Source organism: Euleptes europaea, chromosome 1 (assembly GCF_029931775.1).
Source record: "Euleptes europaea isolate rEulEur1 chromosome 1, rEulEur1.hap1, whole genome shotgun sequence".
Lineage (NCBI taxonomy): Eukaryota > Metazoa > Chordata > Lepidosauria > Squamata > Sphaerodactylidae > Euleptes > Euleptes europaea.
Genome location: NC_079312.1, coordinates 48755832 through 48769172, shown reverse-complemented (window position 1 = coordinate 48769172; position 13341 = coordinate 48755832).

The following is a 13341-nucleotide window of genomic DNA, read 5'->3' as shown; positions in this document are numbered from 1 at the left end:
ACGACCTTGGACTGTTTAAAGACGATGCCTACCACTTGCCTGTGACCCGGACCTTGGACTGATTAACAATGACCCTTGCTGCCTAGTCTGTGATACTTACGAGACCCCGGCCTGACTTCTTGGACTGCTTCCTAGACTTTGCCTTACCCCTACTGACCCCACTGTTTCTGTGCAGCCGCCCAAACTGCAGAAGCCTTGGCTTCTGTACCCTCCACCGCTACCTGCCACGCCCGCTCTCAGCTCCCTCTGCACCGTGCTGCAGTAGCAGCCCCGCCAGCCTGCCCGGCCAATACATCAGTATGGTATACCAGCAGGAGAAAGGCAATAGGGTCACTGTTACAGCCATCCATGTGTACAGACTGGGAAGGGTTGTGCTTTTCAGCCCTTTCACTTATAAGGAATTCCTGGTATTTCACACACAGAACTACTTGAATAATTTGGCTGACTTCTGGGTCATTCATGACCCGATTAATCACAATATTATCTGTTAACTACCTCCCAAGGGAACCAGTTACAAGTAAAAATAAAGCAACAAAGGTAAATAAAACATAAGTAATAAAAACAGTCACAGAGAAGCATAAAAACAGCTCACATAACATTTTTTAAAAATTAAAAACAAATCCAACAAATAGAATCAGCCAATATAACCAGCATAAAATTATTTTTAAATCGTATAACACCATCAGAAAACAAAGAAGAAAACATAAAAAGCAGTACAACAATTAATAACAAGGCCAATTCAAAAACAACTACAGGTAAACCAATAGATCAGCCAAAGGTGTAGGCCTAAAGATCAACCAAAGGCCTAGGCATGAATTTATTTGTCATAACATATAACAGAGGCTAATCCCAAACCAATCCACAGAGCCAGCATGGTGTAGTGATGAAGAGCGTTGGACTCTAATCTGGAGAACCAGGTTTGATTTCCCCACTCCTCCACATGTAGCCTGCAGGTTGACCTTGGGCCAGTCACAGAAATCTCAGAACACTCTCAGCCCACGTGGAGCCAGGCAATGGCAAACCACCTCTGAACATCTCTTGCCTTGAAAACCCTATATGGTCGCCATATTTCAGCTGTGACTTGACAGCAAAGTCACACTAACAATCTCAAACTAAGGAAGTATTAAGGAAGGAAAGACCTCTGCCTGAGACCCTAGAGAGTGCCTGTTTGAGTAGACAATACTGACTTCGATGGACAAAGGGTCTGATTCAGTATAAGGCAGCTTCATGTGTTCATATGTAATAATTAAAAAAAAAACTTCTGCAGTTAACAATGCTGCACAAGTAAGATTCCCAGCACTGCCTTAGGAGATTTGCTGGAAGATTTTTTTCAAGGGATGGCCTGGGAAGGGCGGAGTTTGGGGGGGGGGGTGATGTCATTTCTGGGTGAGGCTCTAGGCTGTATAATCTACTCTGGACTCTATGGTCTCTATGTCTTCACCTGGGGTAGGCAAATGGGAGGCCTATGCACCATCCATGTAAAAACTATCAGATCCTTGAAAGTGCATAAAGTTTATGAGAAGTAGGTTATGCAGCCTGGCTTATACATTCAGTAAACTGCCTTTTTAAGAAAACGTTGGGGGTTGCCTGCGCACACACTTTGTTTTATTTATTTATTTATTTATTTAAATCACTTGTATTCTTCCTTTCCACCCAATTAAAGTCCTCAAGGCTGTGAGCAGTTAGAAAAAGATACTAGCATTCACTTTAAAAACAGGAAGGAGGGATCAGCAGGAAGGGAACACACACACACACAAAAAGAGTCTTTACTCAGTGGTGGACGACAATGATAATGGGGAAAGAGCTAATCTCTCCTTGCCAGTCCCAAATATTTTTGTATCGCTGTGAATTATTATTGCTGCCATTATTACTAGAGTAAAGGAGCTAGCCTTAGTATTAGGTTTGTTAAATGTCAACTGGAAGTCAATTGGATCATGCTTGAAGTCCCTCACACCCGGTCACAGGGGAATTCTCATTCAAAAATATGATTAAGGCTAAGTCTTCATCTAATGCTTATCTGGCTTCTGTCACTTACTGCAGCTGTGCTGTAGTGCAGGAATAACTTTTACTGACACAGCACATTACAGCGTGAGGTTGGCCTGAGCCAACGGCCTACTGTTCTTCTCACACTAGGCATCTGAACATATGAAGTTGTATGAATTAGTCTAACTTGGTATTGTCTACTGTCTGGAAACCAGAGTATCAGGCAGAGAAAGTCTTTCCCCAGTGCCCACTATCTGAGATTCTTTAAGTGAAGCTACCAGGGACAGAAACAAGATCTTCTGCATACCAAGCAAAAGCTCTTGCTTCTGCCACTGACCTACAGCTTGTATCCACATCTCTCTCAGATTCCATTTAAAAGCCCAGACTTCATTTTGAAAGGCATCTACTGGCTAGTTCCTAAGCACCTCAACTGTTACTCATCCACACCAAGTTGCTTTAATTACTAGGAAGCACCCTCTTGTCCTGAGTATGACCCTTCCTGTTGGAGAAAACCACGCAAACGTTCTCGACTTCTGGAAATTAATTAGGCACCTCCCTGAGCATGTTTCTCTAGTTCACTGAGATGCGAGGACTTCCCTAAAATGCCCTGTAACACCCAGACTTCAATCAACACACAGTGTTCATGACCAGACAAAATACCTTGTGCAAGCAGCTTTTTATAAAGGAAGCCATGGCCCTCAGTTTGCAAGACCTGAGCAAGGCTGGTAACAATGGGACATTTTGGAGGACATTGATTCATAGGGTCGCCATGAGTTGAAAGCAATTTTAGGGCACTTAACATACACATAAGCAGCTCCTGCTTTTTAAAAAAAATATATTCTGATTGAATTGAAATGTTTTAAATGTACTGCTGTTGTCTTTATTGTTTTAATATGTAAATCACCACTCTTCTGTTCATGACCATGATTCTTTTATGGACTGTTTTGGATGCCACCTCAAGAATCTTATGGCTATGAGATGGTAATAGAAATAAGTGTATTCATTTGTTTCGAAAATTTATACACCACCCGAAGGCCTGCTTGTGGTGGCTTACAAAGTGAAAACAATACAATAAAATTGTAAGGCGTAAAACAGCATAAGAATGATAGCAAACCATACAAAAGCATAAAACACCATTCAGCAGCCTAAAACAATTTTCATAAAACAGTTCTCAGGTTAGAAGCAGATCATAAAAACAGCTTTAAAAAGATGGAATTCCTCAGTTAAAACAATATTTTAGTTGTGCCTTAGTACTTGGATAATCAGAGATCCTTTCTGGATTAGAAGAGCAGAACACTCTGCCAACTTGCTGGTCAGGACAGCCTGTCTTGTCCAGTGTTTGGATAATCAACTGATGCAGAAGTAAAATTGCTACCTTGTTCCTTGTAAGCAGTCAGAACTCTCTTCCCACTAAAGGGTGCCATGAAGGCATGGGGGCCAAAGACTGGCATAAGAACAAGACACTGCTCCCTACAAAATGGATGCCTCTCAGAGAGTTTTGGGATCCATCGTGTGTGTCAAGCCTGAACAGGAAGGCGGTTGGCAGCTGAACTTTTCCCCTGGCCCTAAGGTGTGCCTGACTGGACAATGGGCCTAGCTAATGTCCATTGTGTCACCATAAGGTGATTTAATCAGTGCTCCAAGCAGATGATTAATTACCCTGCCTACAGCCATCCCTGCAATCAATCAGTATTCAAGAGAATAGCCCAGGCATTGTCTTGGGTCCTGACGACTCATCCAACCTTTCCTACCTTTTTGTTCAAGCCCCAGTAAAGCAATCAATTCTTTGTCTCTGACTTTGCTGCCAGTTTACCTCATACCACCTCAGGACCCATTTTGGGGTATCAATATTGGTCCTTTGGCCATTCATAGTGTGTGTGTGTGTGTGTGTGTGTGTGTGTGTGTGTGTGTGTGTGTGTGTGTTCTGGATCTGTGCATGCACCCTCACTTGCGTGTGGGCTCTTCCTTTTGCTACTGGCAATGCTGGTCATTTTCCTCTTCAAAGCTGCTTTCTCTGGACGACCCTTCAAGACTGGTAAATATCACCCATCCCTGAAACCCTATCCAACTTCCTCTTTTTTCTCTTAGTCAGCTCTTGTATGCTTCATGTGTATATACTCATTGCTTGAGATTTATTTCTTATTTTACTATTTTTATTCTTTAATAAAACCAATTTTAATTGTATAACTGACTGCTCATTTGAGAGTTTTCACCCAGGATTATCCAGATTATCAATCCCAGTTACCCCCTCTTGCTCTGTTTCTCCACCTAATTCCCCCAATTTAAGTGGAGGCTGCCTACTTAGGGTAACAGTCTCACCTTGTTGGTATCCAGATAATCCACAACACCTTTCTTCCTCCTTTCAGCTGTTCTGATGCCAAGCTTGTTGTAGCTGCATTTCAAAAGCTATATTGAGCTGCAAATTCTACACAATTAGAGCTCAACAAGTATTAAACACAGGCCACCGCCATGTGTATCTTCCAGATGACATGCTTATTTTATTTGTTTGTTTGTTTGTTTGTTTGTTTGACTTCTATCCTGCCCTTTCCCGACCAGGGTCAGGCTCAGGGTGGCTCACATTAATAATAACAATGCATTCAATTTAAAATACCATACAATGATACATAATATAATAGATTATGATTAAAAACTTGGAACAATATCAATTTAAGCAGATTAAAACCAAAATCTAGATGGTGACTATAATGGTGGTAGCAGCCAAAGTTGCAATTATCTGGTTCATTCTAGGGCTGCCAGCCTAGGACACGCCATGACAACGTGTTTCTCATTTCAAAGCCTCTTTTGTACTAGGACACAGTTCAAGGGATCTTGCAAAGCCTGCTGAAAACACTCGGCGTTTGCAATTGCATTGCTTTAAAGATGAAGGGACATTGCTTCCCTACACAGTTTCACTGCCACAGTGTGTGGGAGCAGGGTGGGGAATTGGAACTTTTTATGTAACAGAAAAGTAGCAATGCCTTTTGGGGGTTATGCTCTGGAAGCACCTTGCTGAAATGTGATAGTGTCGTCAACCCAGTGAGCTTTGTGACAAAATGGGAATTTGAACCCAGGTCTCTCAGAGAGTAGTCTGACACACTAGCTATTACACCACCTAGGGTTGCCAACCTCCAGGTAATGCAAAAAAACCACTAAGGTAAGAGTATCAGTACGCAACCACTGATTAATTTATATGCAATTTTACTACTCTTGAGGTACTATCTTAATTATACAATAGAAACCAGATAATCCTTCATACAAAATAATGAAACAGTGGGTGATGTAAACAATAGCAAGATGACTGCTTTACTATTGCAAGACTATTGGACAATGTATACACGCACAAAGTTTCCCCTACTCCTAGCGAGATCCTATGTTGTCAAAGTCCCATATAGTCCTGTGGACCAAACTTCCAATAATGTTGTAATCCACTGTATTATTGTGTGATTTGCCAAGGACAGATTTCTTCCAGCTGCGTGGATCCTACGCACCGCAAAACACCAAGAAGATGCACTTGCCAAGGAGATGCACTTGCTTCTGTGATCAGGTGACCGTTGCTGGCCAACCAGACACACGCCTTTTTAGAAATATTGCTGCTAGAACCAGCTATGCATTTCTAAATACTTGGGCAAAAGCCCCTTTATGACAAGATTCCGGTTCTATCTTGTTTCGATGGCTTCTTCAGACTATATATTCCATTTTATCTGACCGCAACCTTGCAGTTCATGATATTTGACTCTTTGGCAGTTGGGTTCTATGGCATTGAAGTCCCTCCCCTCCCCAAACATTGCCCTCCTCAGGCTCTGCCCCAAAAGCCTCCCGCCGGTGGCAAAGAGGGACCTGGCAGCCCTAGCACCACCCTATATCTCAGTGTAAGGCTCCCTGGTTTCAGAAATCTTGACTCAAACTCCATTTGGTTGTGATGCTGAAATGCCAGCGCCTGGAGGAATGGAGATTGGTTTCCTTGCCACAAACCAGTGTGATTTTTGTTGTTTAGAACCCTCATTTGTGCAGAAGAAAGAAACTCCAGTATGTCCAGTCGCCAGTATTTGGACATCACAGCAAACCAGAATTTGATTCAAGATTTCTGAAATTATGTCTATGCTTAAGACACAAGGAAAGCAAACTTCTGAAGTACATGTTTGCACACACCATCTGGGAATAGCACAGTAGCTTCTCAAAGAGGTGATGGAAAGCTAAAATTATAAGTGCTTCTCAATTACATCTAAATTGCACGGGATAAGAATACACCTCCTTTCCAGGAAAGGGCTTAGGTTTTTGGGGTGGGGGTACCAAAATGTCAAACCAAAATTTAATAAAATATATCAGTTACCTACTCTGCCTCTATCGAAACTCCCCCTTACATCCACCAAAAATATCCTATATTTGTATTGACCCAACTGTATTATATGTAAACACAAGCCAAGGTAAATTTTGGCTTAATGAGTTTGGATGCCGCTGTTCTAGAACAGTTCCCAAGCTGCTGAAGAAATAGGAACAGAGAAAGAATTAAAAGAAGCCACCGTGTGTGCATGCGTGCAATAATAAAAAAAAAATTTCCTCCTTTCTTCCTCACCCTGTCACACACAGGCACTGAGGAAGAAAGGAGAAGGGTGTGGCATGGATAGCAATAGCATTGAGAGTCATTTGGTATCTGAGGCCAGCTTGGAAGAGGGAAAAGGCAGAAATCTCACGGGGGCGTGTGGAAGGGGAGACAGTATAGCAGAACTCAGGGTATCTGTGTGTGGGATGGATATGTAGAAGCAGTCACAGAACTGAGGCAACCCAGTGTGCTGACTGTAATGTTTGGTTTGGTTGTGGGAAGCCAAGATTCAGATTCCCACTCAGCAATGACCTTGGATGAGTCTCTAATTTACAGTTGCCAACTCCAGGTTGGGAAATTCCTGGAGATTTGTGAGTGGAGCATGGGAAGGGTGGAGACTGAGGAGGAGATGGAACTCAGCAAGGATGAGATGTCATAGAGGCTGAACTCCGAAGCTGCCATTTTCTCCCAAGGAACTGATCTCTATGGCCTGCAGATCAGTCATAAGTCCTGGAGAACTTCAGTTTTCACCTGGAGGTTGGCAACCCTACTTTTCACCAAACCTACTCCCCCCGCGGTTGTTGTAAGGATGTTACTAGAATAAACAAGGGGGTGGTGATAAAGTTCCTTTGGGAATAAAGGTTTGCAGGGAGGGAGAAACAATAAACCAGTCCTGTGAAAGATCACTATATGTAGCACTTGACATAGAAAATTTAGCTGCCTCCTTCCCTTGTGGCATATTGTAAGGCACCCTATAGCTTCTTCACCACTGGGTGGGTCATTGGGTGGTTTCTCAGTGATTCCAGACAGGTGCAAGTTGGCCATCTCAAATAACAACAGCCAAGGTAAGAATATAATTAGCACCCATCTCCACTACCCATCAAATGTCCGCCCCACCGATTCCTGCACGCAACGTTAAAATAGGTAATCTCGCTCCCACGTTTGCTCTCTGCACAGTTTCATTTGTCTCTTAAAAGAAAGGGTCCCTTTATTTACCGCACTTCCAGGAGTTTGCTCGGGGAGCCCTATTTATGGGCTGAAATGCCGCTGAAAGAGTTATTGCCATGTTATTCAGCTGGCTGTGCCAAGCCCGCATGGGGATTGGGTTTCTACTGAACGGATGCCAGGCCACGTCTGTTTCCAGGAACCAGCAGCCGTATTTAGCCTCAGGCTGCACATGAAAAGACTGCAGTCGGAAACGTGACATTGTGTCAACATTTGAGGCAGGTCAGAGCTGGGTGAGACCATGAAAACAAGCCAGGGGAGGGGAACTCAACACACCCTGTCTGATCAGACCGAGTGCGGAGGCAGTGTGCGAAGCGCACCCCCTCCGTCACAAGCTGATAACTCCAGCTGCACAGAGGCTCTTTGATGGTTTCCCCCCCTCCTCCTGATGCGCGATTTGCTTTTCAGCCAGGACAGAGTATGCTCACATGCCTAAGAGCGTTTTGGGTGAACACCGCTTCAAAGCGGAGGGAGAGGAGCATACAGGAACAGGGAGGCAATCTAGCATACGCATTTGCACAGCAAGTTATATAACAGAGTATTGCTTATGTAGGACTTTCCATGGGAAGTAAGCAGAGCACCCTGCAAATAACATTTGCACCTAATATCCCTCAGACTCCGGTGTGGAAAGATGATTTCTCCTACCGATTAAGAAATGTAAAGGGTCCTTTGTCAGCCCGTTTCTCATTCTGAATTAACACCTTCCTGTATCTCACCAATAAAGATGCATGCCAGCGCATTTTCAGCTTCTCTTAATGTGGATTAGTTAGCACCCAACTCAATTTAACGTCCCTTTTGTTCATACAGCCTGGGTAGCAACGGTGGATTTTTCCATGCTTTTAATTGGTGTTTATGAGATTGCTGTCATGTGCCTGTTAATCTGTATTTTTTTTAATTGTGGAGTGAATGACCTTGGATTGTTCTCACAATCACTAATGCATAATAGAATTGCCTACTTCATCCTCTCAAAAATCTCGGAAACAATGAAAACCATTTGTCCTTTTATCACTCCTTTACCTCCCTGATTGCAGGAGCAAAGGACGGGTTGGGCTGTGCTCAGCTTGTGTGCGGGCCTGCTGCTTTAGTGTGCTGGATCGGATGGAGATCACCATCGCCACGACTACAAGCTCTCTTGATTCTGGGATGCCGTTGCTTGGGACAGAACAGTATTTCCATTTGGGGAAGGGGAGTAGCAGTTCCTGCTAATCCCTCCCCCACCACTAAAGATGCCAACCTCCAGGTGGTGGCTGGAGATCTCTTGCTATTACAACTGATCTCCAGGCAATAGAAATCAGTCCCCCTGGAGAAAATGGCCGCTTTGTCAATTGGACTCTATGGCATTGAAGTCCCTTCCCTCTCCAAACCCTGCCCTCCTCAGACTCCACTCCCAAATTCTCCAGGTATTTTCCAACCCAGAGCTGGCAACCCTACTCACCATCCATGCAGACTCCTGCTTTGCCACCTGTGCTATTCCTGAAGGTCTGACCCCCAGGAAATTGGTGACTTAACACAGGAGGGGGAAGAAGAAAAGTCCCGTTCTGAAAAGTCAATATATGGTTGGACACCCATCTGTCCTGGAGTGTCATAAACTCCTGCTGTTTGTACCCCTTGGGTTGCCAGGCCACAGCTGACATCTCCAGGGAGGAATTGGGGTGGGGTACAGGGCCTGCCACTCCAACATCACTTCTGGTTAAAAATGGAAGCAACGTCTTCAGCTGCTCTAGCCTTTATGAAATGTTGTAAAATGCTCTAGTGTCTACCATGTCACTTCCACTTTTTACTTTACAGTTTTAATTTACAGTCACTTGGTAGTTTTTATACTTCTGGCACCCATACTATAGGTGTTGACCCATTTTTATCTAGGGTTCCCAACCTCCAGGAGGTATAGGGTTGCCAACTTCGGGTTGGGAAATACCTGGATTTATTCACTATTAATAAGTGTTATATTCTTTGTAAGTTGTGCCACTTAACAATAGATTTCACTCCTGCAACTCTGCTATATACAGAGTTTTGACAGTTCTGGGTTTCATGGTCAAAATTACCACATACACTAATAGGGTTGCCAGGTCCCTCTTCGCCACCAGTGGGAGGTTTTTAGGGCAGAGCCCGAGGAGGGCAGGGTTTGGGGAGGGACTTCAATGCCATAGAGTCCAATTGCCAAAGTGGCCATTTTCTCCAGGGGAACTGATCTCTATCGGCTGGAGATCAATTGTAATAGCAGGAGAACAGCTAGTACCTGGAGGTTGGCAACCCTAAGGAGGTGGCTGGGGATCTCCTGCTATTACAACTGAGTTCAGTTCACCTGGAGAAAATGGCCAATTTGGAAGGTGGAATCTATGGCATTATACCAGGTTTATGTCCTTCCCCAAACCCCATCCTCTTTTAGCTCCACCCCCCGAAATCTCTAGGTATTTCCCAACCTGGAGATGGCAACCCTATTTTTTATCCCATTCTTCCTGAAATGTGCTCAGAGCAGAGAACACAGCCCCCCATTATCCCCTGTGAGGTAGGTCAGGCTAAGAGAGATTGACTGGCCCAGAGTCAACCAGTGAACTTCATGGCAGAGTGAAGATCCAAATCCAGGTAACTGAGTTCCAAAGGCCACTACTTGAGCCTTGATACAATACTAATACTCATTAAGTGAACTAATTACAACCCCGACCTCCTAAAACCAAGGGGGAGGGGAGTGCGGCAACCCAGCCAGCTGCTCGGGTGGAATGGACTCCAGAGTGTCAAAGGGCTTTGGAGACGTTTGTTCACAACGGAGCCCGTGCTGAAGCATCCGGACTGTGGGCAACCGTTCATCGTTCAGGTAGACGCCTCTGAGGTAGCCATGGGAGGCACCCTTCTGCAGCGGGGGGAAGGCGACCAGTTGCACCCTTGTGCTTATTTCTCCAAGAGGTTTTCCCAGTCCCAGCTAAACTGGCCTATTTGGGAGAAGGAGGCCACTGCCATGAAGCACGCTTTAACGGTGTGGAGACATTTTCTGGAAGGGGCTGACACCCCCTTCGAGGTGCATACCGATCACAAGAACCTGGAAGCCTTGACAGGGACCCGCAAACTCTCCGCCAAACAAGTGCGATGGGCGGATTTCTTTTCTAAGTTCAAATTTGTGTTGTGACATGTCCCTGGGAAACAAAATCAGCTGGCAGATGCTCTGTCCTGGCTCCCCCAATACCCGAGCAAAGTGGAATGCCCTTTTCACTCCTGCACAAAGGGGGCTGGTTCTTATGTTAGCCATGCAGACCCGTGCCCAGATGCGATGGTCCTCAGAGATCAATGAAGTACCGCACTCGACTGAAACACTTGTTTCCCTCCCTCTGCAGCAGCCAGCAGAAGTATCGGGAGAATCCCCTGCAAGCCCTTTTCCCGAGGAGCTGCCTGGACTTCCTGCAAGCCCTCCTCCCAAGGAGCTGCCCGGACTTCCTAGTACGGCTCCTGACGGTCCTCTTCTGGAAGGGCTACCCAGTTCTTTCAGAGATGCTCTAGTCTGTGGCTACCAAACCGAGCAATCGGCGAATGCCTTCCCCAAGGACCTCGTTAAACAGGGGGAGCTGTGGTTTAAAAACGCTAAGTTGCATGTGCCTGAAATTCTAAGGGGGGAGGTGTTGTATCTTGCTCATGGGGCGAAAACGGCAGGACATTTTGGCTTTGTTAAGACGCTACACCTGCTCCACCGGCAGTTTTGGTGGCCGAAACTGCGATCGGACTTGGATGCCTTCATTCGCAGTTGTCCAACCTGTGCCACCGTCAAGCATCCCACAGGGAAACCGCCCGGATTGTTGCAGCCCTTGGAAACGCCTACAGGGCCGTGGGAAGTCATTGCCATGGGTTTTATGACTGATCTCCCTCTCAGCAAGGGAAAAATGGTACTATGGGTGGTCACGATTTTTTTTCCAAGCAAGTGCATTTAGTTCCCTGTGCAGGCTTGCTCTCCGCCCCAAAGTCGGCCCGTTTATTTGTGTCACATGTTTTCAAATATCACTCGTTTCTGTGCAAGATAATCAGCGACCGCGGGGTTCAATATGTAGCCAAGTTTTGGAGGGCTTTTCTCAAGTTGGTGGGGGTGGAGCAAGGGCTGTCAAGTGCATTTCATCCTCAAACCGATGGACAAACCGAATGGGTGAATGCTGTATTGGAGTGTTATTTACGGTGTTATGTCAATTACCATCAAGATGACTGGGTAGACCTCTTGCCCTTTGTGGAATATGCTTATAATAATGCTGTGCATCAATCTACAGGTTTTAGCCCGTTCTATGCAGTGTATGAGAAAGAGTTCGGTCCCATAGGCAGTGTTGACGTCTTGGGGGAGGAGGGAGGTGCCGAAATAACCGATTGGGCCCACACAATCCAAACCACTTGGCCATGGTTACAAAAAAATCTGGAACAGGCTAAATGAAAGTACAAGACCCAGGCAGATAAACATCGTTAGCCAGGTTGGGAATTCAAGGTGGGGGACCTAGTGTATCTGTCCACCAAAAATCTATGATCCCTACGCCCATGCAAGAAACTCAGTGAAAAATTTGTGGGACCTTTTCCCATATCAAGAATCATTAACAAAGTGACTGTGGAGCTTTCCCTCCCCAAGAATCTGAGAAGGATTCATCCGGTGTTTCATATACAACATGTACCCTCACCCGAGTGGCATCCAGAAGCCCCTCCGGAGGTGCCTAGGATGGTGGGGGGGGGGGGAGGAACACTTCGAGATTTCCAAAATCCTCGATTCCCATGTCCACAGGGGGGTTCTTTAGTACCTGGTTAATTGGAAACATTTTGGTCCTGCCTACAATAAATGGGTTGCTCATCACCATGTTTCCACCCCCCAACTTGTCTGCCAGTTCCATGCATCATACCCGAATAGTCCCTCCCCGGCAGACATGGGAGGAGGGGGGCCTTAGAGGGGGCAGAATGTCAGGCATCGGCCTGGTATTCAGCGGCGGAGCCAGGTGATGTTTCAAGGTCAAACTGTTGTTCTACTCTGGTTTTATTTTGTCTTGCCTTTCCCTGGGAACAAGGGCAATCTGTGGGTTGCCGTAGCAACCAGTAGTTGTCCAGAAAGTTCACTTTTACCTTTATATCTCCTGTACCCTCAGTATTCCCCCCATTAGTATCCTTGCCAATTTCCAAGTCAATTTCTGTAACTCGCTGTATATTTCTTAATAAATCAACTTTCTATGGAAGGCCTGCCTAGAAGTCGATTTGTGGGATTTGTCTGGTGAGCCCAGAGCTGACACCCTACTTGATTGCAAAAATTTTACAAACATCAAACCACGGTCCCAATTCTGCAAGCTGCTGCTTGGTTTTGTTTCAGTAGCATTAAGCAACAGAATTTCTGGGCAGAACTACAGCTGGTGAAAGGCAAGATTAATTTTTACTAAATAGCACAAATTAATTTGAAGCTATGCATTTTTGAAACAGTGTGCAGCTTTTTTGTTTTTAATTCATTGGAAAGTTTCATTTGTCACACATCGAAGAAGAAGAAGAAGAGTTGGTTTTTAGATGCCAACTTTCTCTACTACTTAAAGGAAGAATCAAACTGGCTTACAATCACCTTCCCCTCCCCCCAACAGACACCCTGTGAGGGAGGTGGGGCTGAGAGAGTGTGACTAGCCCAAGGTCACCCAGCTGGCTTCATGTGGAGGAGTGAGGAAACAATCCAGTTCACCAGATTAGCCTCTGCCACTCATGTGGAAGAGTGGGGAATCAAACCTGGTTCTCCAGACCAGAGTCCACCGCTCCAAACCACAGCTTTTAACCACTACACCACGCTGGCTCTCAGCTATAAGAGCTATATCAGGCAGACCATGCCTACA